This window comes from Sphaeramia orbicularis, chromosome 10 (assembly GCF_902148855.1).
Source record: "Sphaeramia orbicularis chromosome 10, fSphaOr1.1, whole genome shotgun sequence".
Lineage (NCBI taxonomy): Eukaryota > Metazoa > Chordata > Actinopteri > Kurtiformes > Apogonidae > Sphaeramia > Sphaeramia orbicularis.
The window spans coordinates 27,177,829-27,194,380 of record NC_043966.1 but is presented as its reverse complement, the minus strand read 5'-3'; positions in this window follow the sequence as shown (position 1 = coordinate 27,194,380).

The following is a 16,552-nucleotide window of genomic DNA, read 5'->3' as shown; positions in this document are numbered from 1 at the left end:
GAGTGGAGAGTTGGAATGAACATCAGCAAAGAACATAAACAACAAAGTCACACAATACCATATTTTTGATGGTGGAGGAACTATCCGCATAAACACACTGTGAAAACACTTCACCATACGTAAAAGTTGTGCATTGAAAACCGTATTTAGGTAAAGTATGTATTATTATTAAAATGTGTTTGGAGTATGAAAGGTAAAAGTAGTCATTGTGCAGTAAAATGGTCCCTGTCAATGTTGTCCTATTGTACAATGTTTTTTTTTTTTTAGATTCATTTCACTGCTGCATCAATGTGTGTGCTGTATTTTTTACTGCTGTAGATGTTTAAGGTTGAGCTCATTTTAACGACTTCATATACTGTTGTGTAGTTTATTCTCTGCATCAAATTTGAGAACATCATTTGTTTGTAGCATTGCTGTCCTGTGAAAACCATGTCTTTAAAGTCAGTTTTTCATGTATCAGAAAAATAGGCCTGTTTTCAGCTTTGTGACCATGTATTTTCCAGTGAGTTTTATTTATTTATTTTTTTTTTATAAGAAAACACATCATCCAACAACTTATCATGAAGTGTCATCTCAAAAGGACATGAAGCTGTCTGACAAATGAAATGCGGAAAAAAAACAACATATTGAAATGTAGTGAAGTAGAAGTATAAAGCTGCATAAAATGAAAATAGTCCAGTAAGTACAAGCATTTGTGCTAATTTGCAGTACTTGACAGTAAGAGTACAGGACAAAATACAACATACAACTACTGCAATTTTATTGTTGACCATACATCATTTTCTATCAAAAAAAAAAAAAAAAAAAAAAAAAACACCCCACCTGGACTGAAGCAAATCGTTCAGATCCTTCCAGTGGATAATTACCCCGCCCCCCGAGGAGGAGGCAAGGGGTATTGTTGTTTTTGGTTCGGTTAGTTTGTTTCTTTGTTTAACACTCTAGCAGCAAAATTATTGGTTGAATTCATACCAAACTGGGTTTCTAGATTGCCAGTGACCCTTAATGGATCTGATTACATTTTGAGAAAAGTAGGTCAAAGTTCAATTTTTTTAATGAATTTTTGAAATCTTTTTTTTTTCCCCCATTTACTTATAATGGGCAAAATTCCAAATGTCTGTAGCAGCAAAACAATTGGTTGAATTCATACCAAATTTGGTCCATAGATTGCCAGTGATTCAGAATAGATGTCATTACATTTTGGGAAAAGTAGGTCCAAGTTCCCATTTTTTATTAATTTTTTAAATCTTGTTTTCTCCCAGTTACTTATAATGGGTGAAATAAAAACATCAATTTTGTTTAAATTTTACTTAAATTTACTTTAGCACATATATAGAGGAAATTGATATGCTGACATCAGCATATGCATAGACATGACATCAGCTGGCTTGATGTCAAAATAAGCTACAATACATGCGAGGGGTGGGGTTTGTTGTGCCTGGCACCACTTGTTACAGTAGTGATTGTTTCAGCTGCTGCATATTCTTTAACTCTGATGCAGTTCGTGTCTCATCTCTTAAACCATCAGTTTGATAGAGAGCATTAAGATTGGACCGTTTCAACGGAAAAAGGTCATGTGGTCTGATGAGTCCAGATTGGCCCTGATCCAGAGTGATGGGTGCATCAGGGTGAGAGGAGACATGGATGAAGTGATTACCCATCATGCCTAGTGCCTATAGTACAAACTTGCATCATCAACAATATTTTTTCCAAAAGATCAGGTGAACCTAAATCTACTGAATGACCAGGTCTGAACATCAGTGGATTTTTTTTTTTTTTTTTTTCTGATGACACAGGCATATTATAAAAATGACAATACAAGGATCAATCAGGCTCAGGCTGTGAAAGGCTGGTTCAGGGAGCATGAGATATCACTTTCACACACACAAATTGACGACCAGAGTCCAGACCTGAAACCCACTGAGAATCTTTGAGATGTGATGAAGACTTTACACACTCTGACTCTATCATCATCATCATCATCATCATCATCATCATCATCATCATCATCAATACAAGATCTTTGTTGTAAGTGAACGCAATACTAGACTGTTGGGCCATTTACTGTGACATCAAGCATTCTGTGGCATAAATAATGCCATGGTAGATGTCATGTAATCAAAGCTAAAGAGCAAATGAAATATTGTGGGTTTTTGTCTGGGCAGTGTATTTGTTCAAAGCTACCAAGTACATGCACATGTACTTTTGTGTGTTAAAAATTAAATATTTATCTTACATATGAAATTAAACCAGGACACAAAAGGAGAAAGAACCACTAAACCAGGAGGAAGAAAAGAGGAATTTTATTTAAAAATTAAATCAGTCTCCAAAGTGGAATCCAAAGTGATTAGTTAGAACAAATAAAACCTAAACAATAAAACAAGGACCATTAAGAGTTTTTCACTATGACAGAGAAAGACATTATCAGTGATATGTACAACCCATGCAGTCATATTTACAACAAATAAAAAACTCTAGATTCCTTGTACAGTATACAAACCGGATTGCTGAAATACCATTAAACTGTTGAACAAGCTGTGTTTTTTGACACTTAACAGTTAAAACAAACTTTACTGAACATATGTTGTAAATTACTCAACACAGCAGTAACTACTTAGTATAAAACCAACATCAATATTTCTGAACACAAATGAACAATCCCAGTCTGTTGTTTCTGTTCATCAGACTCCATACTGCCTTCATGCACTAGACTGTAAATCTATTTTCATTGATTTTCACCACATTCATTTTTCTTTCAATCAAAACAAATAGCTCACACACTCGCAGCTATTTTTTCTGAGACAAACAGGAAAACAAAAATTCTTCGTGTGACTGTCAGTGCATTTAGACATGGAGGTGAACACACAAAACAAATTAGTTGTCGTGCTTTTTGTAGCTGATGTTTCCTTTAGTTAAATAAAACTAATTTGGGAATGTTTACTGGGAAATGTAGCAAAAACTGAGGAGAACAAATAAAAGGGGAACACTGGAGGTGCCAGATCTAATGGAAGAGCGCCTCAATGTTGTATTTCCTGTCAACAAGATCACCTTTATTCAAAAACAGAGTTGATGTGCTATCTATGTTTTCATCAGTGACATCGGTCTTATCCCCTCCTTCTGAACAGTCTGTCCAGCCGATCACATCGATGTCCATTGAGTCTGGACTCGTCTCTTCAGGAGGCAGAGAAAAACACGACAGTCCTGCTGGTGTACTGTTCAGGCGGCAGAACATCTCTACGTCTCTGCTGTCGTCGTTGTCCAAGCTTACCCTTTCCACGTCGATAATCTCATCACTGTTGCTCTCCACGTCTTCATCCATGTGACTTTCTTCCGGGTTCTCCTCAGCGTCTCCACCTCTGATTTCATGCTTATTTCTCAGCAGATCTCCTTCGCTGGACAGAGACACAGTCTCTACATCGATCTCTTCTATTTCTGCAGCTTCACAGTCATGCTGTGGAGACTGGAGCACAGGTGGTGGCTCAGGACAAATCCTCTTCACCAACCTGGCATCATCATCATCATCATCATCATCATCATCATCATCATCATCATCATCATCATCAGATTCCTTTCTCTTCTTCCTCCCCATTCTTGCTGGCTCGTCCTCCTCTTCCTGTGGCTGCACTGTCGATTCGTCTTCATGGTTTTCACATCTGTCTTCAGTTACCTCTACTTGTTGACCCTCATCACACTCTGCTGTTGCTCTGGAAACATCTCCATTAGATAAACAGGGAAGGTGCCCATTTTTTCTGGGCCTGCCTCGACAGGGATATTTCTGACGTGTAGGAGGAGATTTCTTGTCTGAAAGAGGCTCCTCGAGAAATGCAATGTTGTCCTGTAAAACCATTAAGCTTTAATAAAATGTTGACACTATGACACAAAAAGAGTCCAGTCATAAGCAGCTTTGAGCTAAATGGAAAATAAGAGTGGAGGGCCTCGTCTGTTGGCCTAAACAATTACAATCACTGACCTACTTTTACACCCTACATTTTTATTTTTGGGCCCGGAAGATGTATTAAATTATTCACGATAATCTATTCTCTATTTTTTGTTGCTTCCAGTGTGTGTTTATTTGTCAGAGTAAGGGTGTCAAACATACAGCCCACTCATGGGATGACTTGGTGAAATGCAAAATTACAGTGATAAAATAGGTGTGCCTTTTTTATGGGCCTGAATCACAGAGGTGATGGCAATTAAGGATGTCAAAATCAGTGAAGCTCAGGGGACACATGGAGCCCAGTTTGATCTCAAGTAAAACCAGTAAAATATTATCATAATAACCTAGAAATACTGACAACTTTGCAATTTTCTCTTTAAATTGTTTCACACACTATAAAATGTTTTGGTATTAACCCATAAAGACCCAGTGCTATTTTTGTGGCAGCTTCCAAATAATTTTTTCTCCATTTTTAACTTTTCTTAAGTGATTTATCACCATTTACTCTAATATTATGCTCAGTATTTTTGCATTCTTAACTGAAAATCAGGTATTTTCCTATATTTAATTGACTGATCATGATTGATGTCCATAAAAGCTCAAACTGAAGTTGAGGGTTATTATATCAAAAACAGAATAACTGACTTTTACTGTAAAATACATCATTAACTGAACAGAAAAACAAGCGTCTCCACCCACTGTCATTGATCAAACTCTATGGGTTTTACTGGTGAATCAATGTTGGCAGAAGATGACAGTGTTTCCACAGTAACTACTGAGTCTTTGAACGTCCAAAAGGGTCATATCTGATGACCATGAAAAGATGACAAACTGCATTTTATACCAGATATTTACACGTATTGTTAGGATTAATGGATCAATAGGTATTTATTTTTTTATATGCGCAAATGATTTTGGTTGCCAGTCTATGTTTGGGTCTTTATGGGTTAAGTGACATTACATGACGTTCTACCCAGTTGAACTCATACCTCTGTGTTCAGGTCAAAGCCTGGCACTTGATGCAGTGAAAAGACATTAGGATATGTATTATTTTACCGTTTCCTGTGATATCGTGTTACAAATGACAGTTTTTTACTTCACATTCACTATCTTTTAACCCATCAAGACCCAAACAACCACCAGCGACCAAAACCATCAACTGATTAAAATGTTTAATACCTGTCAATCCATTAATCCTATCAATACCTGTAAATAATTGGTGTAAAATGCAGTTTGTCATCTTTTCACAATCATCTGATATGACCCATTTGGACGTTCAGAGGCTCCGTAATAAACATAGAAACACCGTCATCTTCTGCAACATTGATTCACCAGTAAAACCCATGGAGTTTGATAAATGACAGTGGATGGAGACACTTATTTTATGCTAAGTTAATGATATATTTTCTGAAAAAGTCACTTTTCCTTCAGTTTTCTCTATTTTTGATATAATAACCCTCAACTGTAATCTGAGCTTTTATGAACATCTACATCGTCAGTACATTGAACATTGGAAAATACCAGATTTTCACTGGAAAAATGAAAAATATGGAGGAATATCTTATAATAAATGGTCATAAATCACTTAAGAAAGGTTAAATAGAGAATAAAATTCATTTGGGAACTGCCACAAAAGTAGCACTGGGTCTTTATGGGTTGATATTTTCAGCATCCAGTTAAGTGACAGTGATTTTCCAGATTTTCTACATTTATATACTGTAATTAAAACACATCAGTGTGGCATTAATGTTAAGATGGCAGCAGTTGAGCTTGTGACATTAGAGGAAAATGGTCTCCATGTGAATATGATCTACTATGTTATGCATGGAAATATACTTCTTTGTGATTTTCTTTGGACAGAAAACTTATCCATCTATTCATTATTCATCTATTCACTGTTAAACTGTAAAATCACACATACACATACTGATAATTCACGTCATATATCAAGTTCAGCTCATTCGTTTTACACTCACTAACATATGTGCTTTCGTACACCTGTTCCTAATTGGGTAGCAGTTCGATACCTTGTGATTCCTTTCAAGTCCATCATCTCTGGGATGTTTCGCTGATGAGGATGTTAGAGCAGAATACTGAAAAATGAAAAAACAAAATGAACAAACCGATTATTGACACATTTCTTTGACATTTTAGGAGTTCATCACAATTAGCAGGTGCATCTTAACGTTGGCCACACTGATGACAGCACTTATCGACACAAATGCTCAAAGGGACTAATTTGAAAACTCTGTCACACCTCATAGCTATGCCCCTGCAGGGTAATATTCACGGGCAGTGGGCCATTCCTCTCCAGTTTCACGACAGGCATCTGCTGGAGCTGCTTGTCCATCAAGTGATGATGTTTTTTCTTGCCATTACTCGGCAGCTTTGGCCTCTTCACCTTCACCTTCGGTTTCTCCAGTGAGAACCGATAGGTATTCCTCTGCCTCCGTTTAGGCCTAGCTGGTGGGTTGACTTTCCTCAGCGTTTCAGGATGTTTGGGGGCAACGGTACAATCAGCAGATGTCTGTGAATGCTTCGGTGGGATTCCAGTCTCTTCATTCTGCTGCCGTTCAGTTATTTGAGAAGGTTTGGCAGCACGGTGTGAGGGAGGGTCTGCAGGAGGTCTGTGAGACGTAATCCGGATCTTATTTTTCTTGTATTTGCTTGGGCCAGCGCTGTCTTTAGAACTTGGACCATCTGACTCCTTCTCTTCCCTGGTGGCACAGCTGCTAATGTGTTGCTCAAATGACTGCAGGAAGTGGTCTAGGATGTCGCTCAGCTCTCCCTCTGCCTGTTGGTGCAGAATGGGTACATCACAGTTTGCGGAGTCACTAGCTCCTTCTGCTACAGCAGCCCCCTGTGTAACCCTATTCTGCTGTTTGTTTTGGGATTGTTCATTGTTGCTTGGTAAAATGTTGAGGCCTAACATCACTTCCTCCAGGAGACGATCGAAGTGTTCGGGTTGGTCCACATAGGGTGGAGGGGCGGGAGGGGCGGGAGGTGGCAGCGACGTGTGACACACCGGAAGATGGATGGACGGACTGGGGGAGCTGGCAGTGTAAAAGTCAACAGGAGTGGAACCAAAGGGCAGTGATGATGACTTGGCTCTACCCCTCTGAGCTCTGGGAACTGGAGGACCATCCTGAAACCAAAGAGGAAAGGTGAGTGATGTATGTAAAGTATGTATCAGGGGTGGCAAACATGTGGCCAGCAGTTTTGGCCCACCAAAGCGTCCCATCCAGCCCACAGGATGAATTTATGAAGTGCAAAAATTGTACTGAAGATATTAACAATCAAGGGTGTCAAACTCATTTTAGTTCAGGCGCCACATACAGCCCAATATGATCACAACCTGGTCAGTCCAGTAAAATAATAGAATAATAAACCTATAAATGAAAACTCCAAATTTCTCTTTTTTTGTTTCAGTTTGAAAAAAGTCAAACTATGCATGCCTTTATGACCACAGTGTACATCCTCTGATGTCTGCTTCCAGCAGGACAATGCAGCATGTCACACAGCTGCCATCATGTCAAAATGGTTTCTTGAAGATGAGTTCAGAGTACTCATCCTCCAAACTGGAATGTACCTCATTCCAGTACATTAAGATTTACATCATGGATGTGCAGCCCATAAATCTGCATCATATTATCATGTCAAATTTGGACCACAACCTCTGAGGAATATTTCCAGCACATTACTGAACCTATGGCACAAAGAATGGAGGTAGTTCTGGATCCAAAAGGGAGTCCAACCCAGTACTAGTAGGGTGTGCCTAATTAAGTGGCCAATAACTGTATGTCGGACCACAATGCATTGCTGTCATGCATACTACAGCTGTTATATGTACTGTGTTTTTATGCAAGAAAACATGATAGTGATGTCACTGACTCTGAATCACTGCCTTCCCCAGGATGCAATAAATAATTAGTCATTATTAATTAACTATACTATTATGGCCTTATTTCAATACAATTTGATTGTCATTACTAATGCATCCACCATTTTCTTTTTTTTAATCATATATTCCTAATGTTAGTTAAACATATGTCATAGAGTGATGTTATTTATGCATTTTTACATATTATGTGAATTTAAAATCAAAATAAGTTGCAGAAAGCCAAGATGTTCACCTCATTCAACTTATGCACTGTCCTCCTGTTCGCTTCTCCTCCAGTGTCACACTTTGGCCATATGTTTCCACCTCCACTGAAATCCTGTGCTTTCCCCTGTCTTCTCCTCGGAACACTTCGTCCTGATATTAGAACCTGTCTGGTCTTCACATACAGCTTCCTGCCGACCGCTCCCCCACCCTGACCCGTTGTCCTGTTCGGCTGCATCCCCCACCTCTGCTGAAACATCTTTGCAAACCTGCTCACCCCCACGTCCTGCACATCCACAGTCTGCATTAACCTGCCCCGTCCCGTCCCTCTTGTTCGTGGTCTCCTGGTGCTGGTCTCTGCCATCCCCCTCCCCCTAGATCCCCGTCTCCTTCCCGCTCGCCTTCCACGGGAGCCCTTCTCCTCCTTCTCTGAGTTTAGGAAGTAGTTGATGAATCCTGAGATGTTACCTTCAAACTGTTCAAACCCCTCGTCTTCCAATCCCTCACCCACAACAGTCACATGAGACCCAGACCGCCACGTCTGAGGTCCATCAGCACACTGGGCGGCTTGGCTAGGAAATGGGTAATTAGGTGGGGGGGCAGAAGGTGGGACCGCAGTAGGAACAGATCTGTATCCAGCTGCAGGAGGTGCCTGTGCAACTGTTGAGGCAGAAGAGCAAGATGGTATCAAGGCTTGGTTTTCATCTGGTGTATAGACAAGTGAGACTGGGATGAAGGGAATCTGAGGGAGAACGAGATGAGAGTCGGTCTGTTGTAAACTCTGCAGATCCTTCATATCGATGGTGTCGAAGGAGACGGATGGCTGAGAAGTTGGAGCACACTGCAAAAAAAGGAAGTTCAAGAAAGTATAAAAGCCTAAAAGTGACTCCTTTTTTATAATAAGAAAAAATGTTATTCATGTAAAGCATTTGTTTCAGTAGTTTTTCCAAATGTAATCTAATATTAAGAATCTAATGCATCTGTTTCTTTTAAGCGACTGGACAAAAGCTTCACAGCTAACAAAAAAATCAGTTTATGTTTAGGAGGATGCGATGTGTTGCATAACAACCCTGATGGAATGGACAGCTGAAATGATGAGGACTGGAAAATTACTGGACAGCAGGAAGAGACTGAGGAACAGAATAAGGTTTGGGATAATACTTCAAATACTTGATTGAGGCTGACGTGATGCTTCAGCCTTTGTGGATGTTTAGAAACCCACAGGATATTTCAAGACAGAGACAATATTTTGAAAGAATTAACTTCTTTATGGTTTTGTTAATATTATTGCCTCATGATATGCACTGGGGAATCGTACTGTTTTGCTCTGCAGTGAATTTCTATCTAGAGGAAAAAATTTAATAAACAAGTGGTGCCAGGCACAACAAACCCCACCCCTTGCACGTGTTGTCGCTTATTTTGGCATGGATCCAGCTGATGTCATCATGTCTAAGCATGTGCTCATATCCGCATATCAACTGCCTCTATATATGTGCCAAGTTTGAAGCAAATTGAAACAAAATTGATGTTTTTATAGACATTTGAAATTTCGTCCATTATAAGTAGATGGGAGGAGAACAAAGATTTTAAACATTCATCAAAAAATTTGACTTTGACCTACTTTTCCCAAAATGTAACCACATCTATTCAGGGTCACTGGCAATCTGGTATGAATTCAACCAATAGTTTGTTGCTAGAGAGTTAACAAATAAAGAAACAAACAAACCAAACCAAAAACAATACCCTTTGCCTCCCCTTCGGGGGTGGAGTAACAAAATCTTTGTCTTGATACAATATTGAAGTCACAGCTGATCTCACAATCCTAGATCTTTGATCTTAATTTGGTATATGATTTACTTTTCAGAGGGATAATACAAATCAATAAATAAATACCAGTATTTTCAAAACTTTCCTATTCAGCCAACACTCATTGTAAACAGTCAATTTATCAGTATAATTACAGTATCTTAGACAACTAACCTCTGACATAGACCCGTGTGTTTGTAGAAAAACTCTCCCAAGATTAGGGAGCTGGGCTTGTGAATTTCTTTCATTTATGACATTATTTTAGAGGGTGGTCATGGGCTAGTTACATGGTAACTTGCCTGTATTTTAGAAGAGATTATCAATCAGGAAGACCATCATATGATGCTATGGCCAGATCACCCAGACCTAATTGCAGTTGATAAGATACAAGACGGGGTTGTTTTCAGACACCCTTAAAATTTTACAAAATGTGAAATATCAAGCTTTTTTTTGTTTCAAGGTATGGCTGCATCAAATAGACAAAAATAAATACAATTTTTTTTTTTGTTTTACTGTAACTAGAAAAAAATAACAAAACTAAATTCTTGAGCGTTTCAACATGTCATGTACTGGATGTGTTTCATGATGTAGCTGAAACATCCAGTTCTGGCCTCGATGGAACAGAGCACATGCAGAGGGGAGCATGTGGGTTTGGAGAATGATACAATACTTGGCAGAGTTCAGTAACTTAAGAGTGTCCAAAAACTTTTTCCACCACTATAGATTTAACCAGAAGTGATCAAGCAGAGGAAAAAGGTTGTTTTCCTTCTTTTAACAGTGTGACGATGTGTGTCCCCACTAAATTAAAGAAAATTAAGTCTCATAAGTAACAGTGTTTAAGTTGCTTGTAATAAACACATTTTCTAATTTTTTAGTCTAATTTTTCAGTGGTTAGACTGTTACAAGTATTTAGCTTCTTCCAGATTGCAGAGCTCACCTGCACTTCTGTCTGAGTCCATGTTTCTCTTTCACTGCTCAGTGAAGCCTCTCTCCACAGCAGGGTGCTCCCATCCCTCACCTCTCTCCTCCATCTTCCCTGTCTTGTAACAGCCTCCTTAAACATCAATGTCTCTGTCTGCACCCCCACCTCCTTGTACTGGTCTCCTTTGGTATTTCTGCATTTCTGTTCCTTCTGTGTGATCTCCACAAGCCCATGGATGCCCAGCTTGGCTGCAGCAGAAATAGCCTCTTGCTTCTCCTTCTCCCCCTCTCCTGCCATCTCTCCGGAGTACAGCAGTCGCACCATGTGGAGGAGTGTGCAGGGGCCGAGAGCCCGAAACTCTAGGAGACGACTCTGTCCTGTAGGAGGCACCGGCATGGAGGACAGAGAGGAGGAGAACTGGGGGCTGATAGCTGAGAGAATACAGCTATGAGCCGGCACCGATAAACCTGGAGGAGAACAGAACAGACACCAGTAACGATAATAAGTATCTCTAATAAATACAGTCCAGGAAAAATGTATTAGACCACCCTTGTTTTCTTCAATTTCTTGTTCATTTTAATGCCTGGTACAACTAAAGGTACATTTGTTTGGACAAATATAATGATAACAACAAAAATAGCTCATAAGGCTTAAATTTCAGAGCTGATATGTAGCTATTTTCCATGGTTTTCTTGATAATAACCAAAATCACTTAAGTTCTTACATCAATAGCTATGGTACGTACTGCCAAAAACAGTGCTTTAAGGCATTCCGTGTTTTATTTTCTGTCTGTTTTAGTCACATGATACACACAGGAGTTAGTACTTGATTGCCGAACCATTGTTTTTAATCACTTTTGATGGTCTAATAATTTTTTCTGCGACTGTAAATTGAACTGTTGCTTACATTAACCTGCATTAATGCATCTGTAGTAATCAGTGTCATTGTTGTTGACTGCCATCACATACAGTATAATAATATTGAAAGAGAGTGGTGGTCAATTATTTGCTTTTTTTTAATATGTCATGAATTTGTGCTCATTCAGCAATAGTATAATGAAGCAGTTACCACTTCATTACTCACATCACAATCACAATGTCTACAAAAGTGATAACTGACTGATTTCTTCTCATATCACTGACATGTTCCGAGCGCTGTGGATGAACATTGGACTTAATGATGACCTTCATACCTTCTGCTTTAAGCAGTGTGTCACAGAACTGGCTGCACTGCTGCTGTCTCTGCAGCTCAGCCATGAGGAGGCCTTCAAAGTCAGGTTTTTGGTAACACCACATCTCTCCATCAGCTGCAGACCAGAAGCACACAGGAGGAGACAGAAGGTGGATGACAAAGACATGATGAAGACTTACATTTTTGAGGTAAGGTCTTGAGAAGACTGTCATGTTGGTGTTTGCTTGAAATTCAACTAAAACCTTATTCAACACTAACATATTTTATATTTTTTACTGGCAAGACAGAACTTTGTGACACTGTGCTGCATGCTTGAAAATGTACCTCAAACCTGTAGTTAGAACTAGGCCACTTGAGTAACGAGTAAATGCACTTAAATGCATTTTTCCTGAGGTAAAATGTAATAAACCGTGTTGACATTGACCCACACACCTGTTCATTAGCAGGTTAGCATCAGTGCACGAGCAGCTAGCATAGGCCCCGAGAAACATGGAGGAAACTAGTCATGACAACTGGAGTAAGTGCTTAGTTAACAGGTCCTGAGCACCGGTACATTAACTCTTACAATATCTAATGACATCAACACAAAAATACAACCCCTTTGAGAAACTTTTCCTCGTAGTTTCTTAAACATGTGATGGACATGAGGTTAACTCACCTTTTGGAAGCTCTTACAATCCACTCCCACGTGCACAAAATAAAATCAAGTACTTTTAAAAATTAGTTTAATAATTTTTAAACGGAAATAGGGTATATTTTTCTGTTTTTGGTCACTTTTCCTGTCCGTTTCGTGAGGTCACTCACGGGTCAGCGTGGTCCTGGGCGGTAATGTTTTAGGGTAATAGCACCACTCCACCAGCAGACGGCGACAGAGTGAAGGCAGGGCGGACAGAGGACACGGCGACCATTAAAAACCACAACAAACCTGGGGGGTTCTTTTCTTTCTTTCTTTTTTTTTTTTAATTAAAATGATTGATAATGATGAATGACGAATAATATTAATGTGGTGTCATTAAGGAATCATTACACATACCACTAACAGAAGATTTAAATCCATAAAAAATAACCACAATATGCAACGGTTGTTTCTCACAGGCCATAAGACTCTGCCAACATAATATTATTAATAATAATGATTATTTCATCTTGTTACAAGTTAGTATACTTTAATATTTGCTCAGATATTGGTTTTTGTTTGAATGTAGTGTCAGGCTGTAATTGGATGTGTTTTTTTTTTGTTTTTTTTTACTTAGGCAAATAATAGACAAATAAAATTAAACACTAATACTAATGTTATTAATAATAATTAGAATAATTTATTTGTTTGTTTTACATCATATTTGATATACCAGACATTTAGGGCAACACAACAGTGTTTATTTTACAAACAAAAACAATTATTGCTGTTACATTTGGTGCGTGTTATCTAGTGTGATTCTTTTTTACTTTCCTGTTTAAAAATCAGTTTCTGTCATTGCTCAGACAAAGATATTGAGTGTGTGAATTGCCCAATATAACATAACGATTATGATCATCAAGGAGTTGTGTCTTATCCATTTGTTGGACAAAATGTTTACAACACTCATTAGCATTCAACATTAATAAAAGTAACTAAATTAATAGTTAAGTTCACAAGCATTGACCTGGTTGGCCAAACACAGAGCGTTAAACTGTATGTGAGGTGATAATTAATGTACATGTGTTGATGGGGAGGAGTTGAACTATCATTAGGGTTAACAGACTGTCACAGACAGAAACACATGCTCAACATTTGATAGCATTGGTGCTTTCCTATAAATATCAGAGCAACATTTCCCAAATAAAGTCAGTAAATAGCTACCAATTAGGGTATTTTTATAACTTAATAGGCATTAATGTAAAATGATTACAAAAGTTCTGTACCAAAAACCTTCCATGGAATACCAGATACACAGGGCACTACAGACGTGTTTGTCTTTCATTTACGGTTCAGAGAGGATGAAAGGACTGAAGTAACATCAGATGAACAGTTGAGAAGCTCTTGATTCGACATTGCCCCTTTCATTCAGTCTGAGATGTATAAAACCTGTAATTTACTGGGAATCTGGTAAAAAAAAAAAAAAAAAAAAAGCTAAAACATGTACTGTAGAATTAACAAAGTGAAATACAAGTCTGTATTTTTTAATCCCTTGTTGCTCATATCCACCAGGAACAATATCTGTCACTTTAAGAAACAATAAAATCCATTTTAATCCAGCCTTCACACTGTCCCGTTGTCTCTGTGTAGGTCCAAAAGGTCTTCCTCCAGGGATGACGGTGGGACAGGAATGAAAACAGTGTCCGGGGCTGGAGAGTCCTGTTGTTTTGGACTGGGCCTGGGCCAGCGCTCGTTGAATTTAACAAAGAAGAGCGGGTCTTTGAAGGGCCCACCGAAGATTATGGCCTGCATCAGGTAGACGAGGGCCACCACCATGAAGCTGATGAGGAAGAAAGGGATGAAGGGTCTCAGGTGGTCCCAGGCCACGACCAGCCCATAGCCCAGGCCACTGAGCCCACTCGACTTCCCCGTGTGAGTGGTGCGGCGGGACGAGTCCGGAGCTGGAGTACGATCACAGGATTCCTCATCGGAGTGTGAGGAGGACGGACTGGGTTCTGATGAATCCATGGGATGCAGTGTGAGACGGAGCAGTTCCTTCGCTTTTGTTCAGCTCTGCTTCACAAAGATCAGAAGGAAGGAAAGCAAGTCACAGGCTTCGTGGTCTGTTGATTCCCTACCTTACAGAGCATTGCAACAGACCTGGTGGTATCTTTAATATACATGCTCCTCACATCATATATTTTCCTCTGGACAGACACACTCAAATATATTCCTTTGGTCTTGACCTCACAGATCTCGGGTCTTGTGAGCTGGAGTTGAATGTCGTTGCTTCTATTTGAGCTAAAGAGAGATATAGAGGAAATGAACAGCGGGGGAGCCCTAAATAGATATGACACCGAACGATAGGACATGGGGAGGAGGGAGGGAGAATCTGCTGCGTTTGATGGTTTCAAGTTTAGTGAAGGGTGTGAGAGTGCCAGCTGTACAGGTTACAAACATTACACATGCTCAATGACACACACACACACACACACGCACACACACATACACACTTCTCACTCGTATATCATGGGGTTTAAGCAACGAGCAAAGACCTCTGGAGACTCTGGTGCATCTGTCGCTCTATGATTATAATAAACATACACGATCTTTACCTGGTACTGAGACTGAAATACACTCATCTGTATTGTGAGTATTTCAGACTTTATTCATATTCAGTTAAGTAGTTTTACCCAAGTAACATAAATAAGTGGAAATTTTAAATACTTTACTTCTACTACTTGTACTTCACTACATCTCAAAGGCAGATATTGTACATTTTACTTTACTACATTTGTCTGGAAGTGTTTTCAGGTTACAGCAATTCATCCCCTTCCTCTCCAGCTAAAACTACATATGTCTAAATGTATTGAATTTAAAGGTGAAGGATAAAGTGTATGGAGTTACAGTACTGTGAAAAAGTCTCAGTCAGCCTTCAGCTTTGTTGTTTTTGCAACAAATTGTAAATGGAGTGTCTTCATTTCTAACAAGAAATATACAGGAAATATGTGGTCAGTATTGAAACACACAAAACCTACTAAACTAAAAGAACTAAACAACTCCTGTCAGTATTCAGTGTGACGTCAGAAAACCTTCAGCTCTTTTGGACTGACTGTTTGGATGTTTTCTTAAATAATCTTGTCTTGTATTACACACCTTCAGAATGTCTCAGAGACTTTCACTTTCATTTCTACTTTTCTCTGTCCAGATGATCACATAAAGCTTCTACAATAGTCATATTTTTTTCTGAAGATACTATTTACATATTTACTATATTTTCCAGATGTACATATATTACTACAAAGACTGAGAAAGGCATGTATGTGGTCATGCATTTCAGTAAAAAATATAAATATTCCATTAATATAAAAAGACTTTTGCACAATACTGTAAATAAACTGCTTAAAAAGTGTCTACGTTTAGCTGGAAAATGTACATCAATAGCTCTGTCTTTCTGAACTCTTGTCTTTTAGAGATATGTTTTTTAACAAGACAGATGTGCATGAATACTCATTAAGTCGATTAATTTGTAATGTTAATAGCTGTTTCTGCCCAAGTGCATATATGAGGTGTTAAAAATGTTCTATGAAGTGAACACTACTTCAGGTTCACTCACTTCTTGAACGATAAGTTTTTACAATTATTTCTATTAATATCATTTTTTGGTTTGTGTAGAGTGCATGATAACAATGACATCACAAATAATCAACTTAAAATGGACTCTGACAATTCCAGGAAAGGGAATATTCTGTGATATTAGACGAGCCCCAAATCTGATGTTTAACCCATAAAGACCCAAACATTCACTGGCAACTAAAATTATCCACTGATCTATAATCTTTAATACCTGTTGATCCACTAATACTATCAATCCGTGTAAATAATTAGTGTAAAATACAGATTTTCATCTTTTCATGGTCATCAGATATGACCCATTTGGATGTTCAGAGGCTCTGTAGTTACCATGGAAACACTGTCATC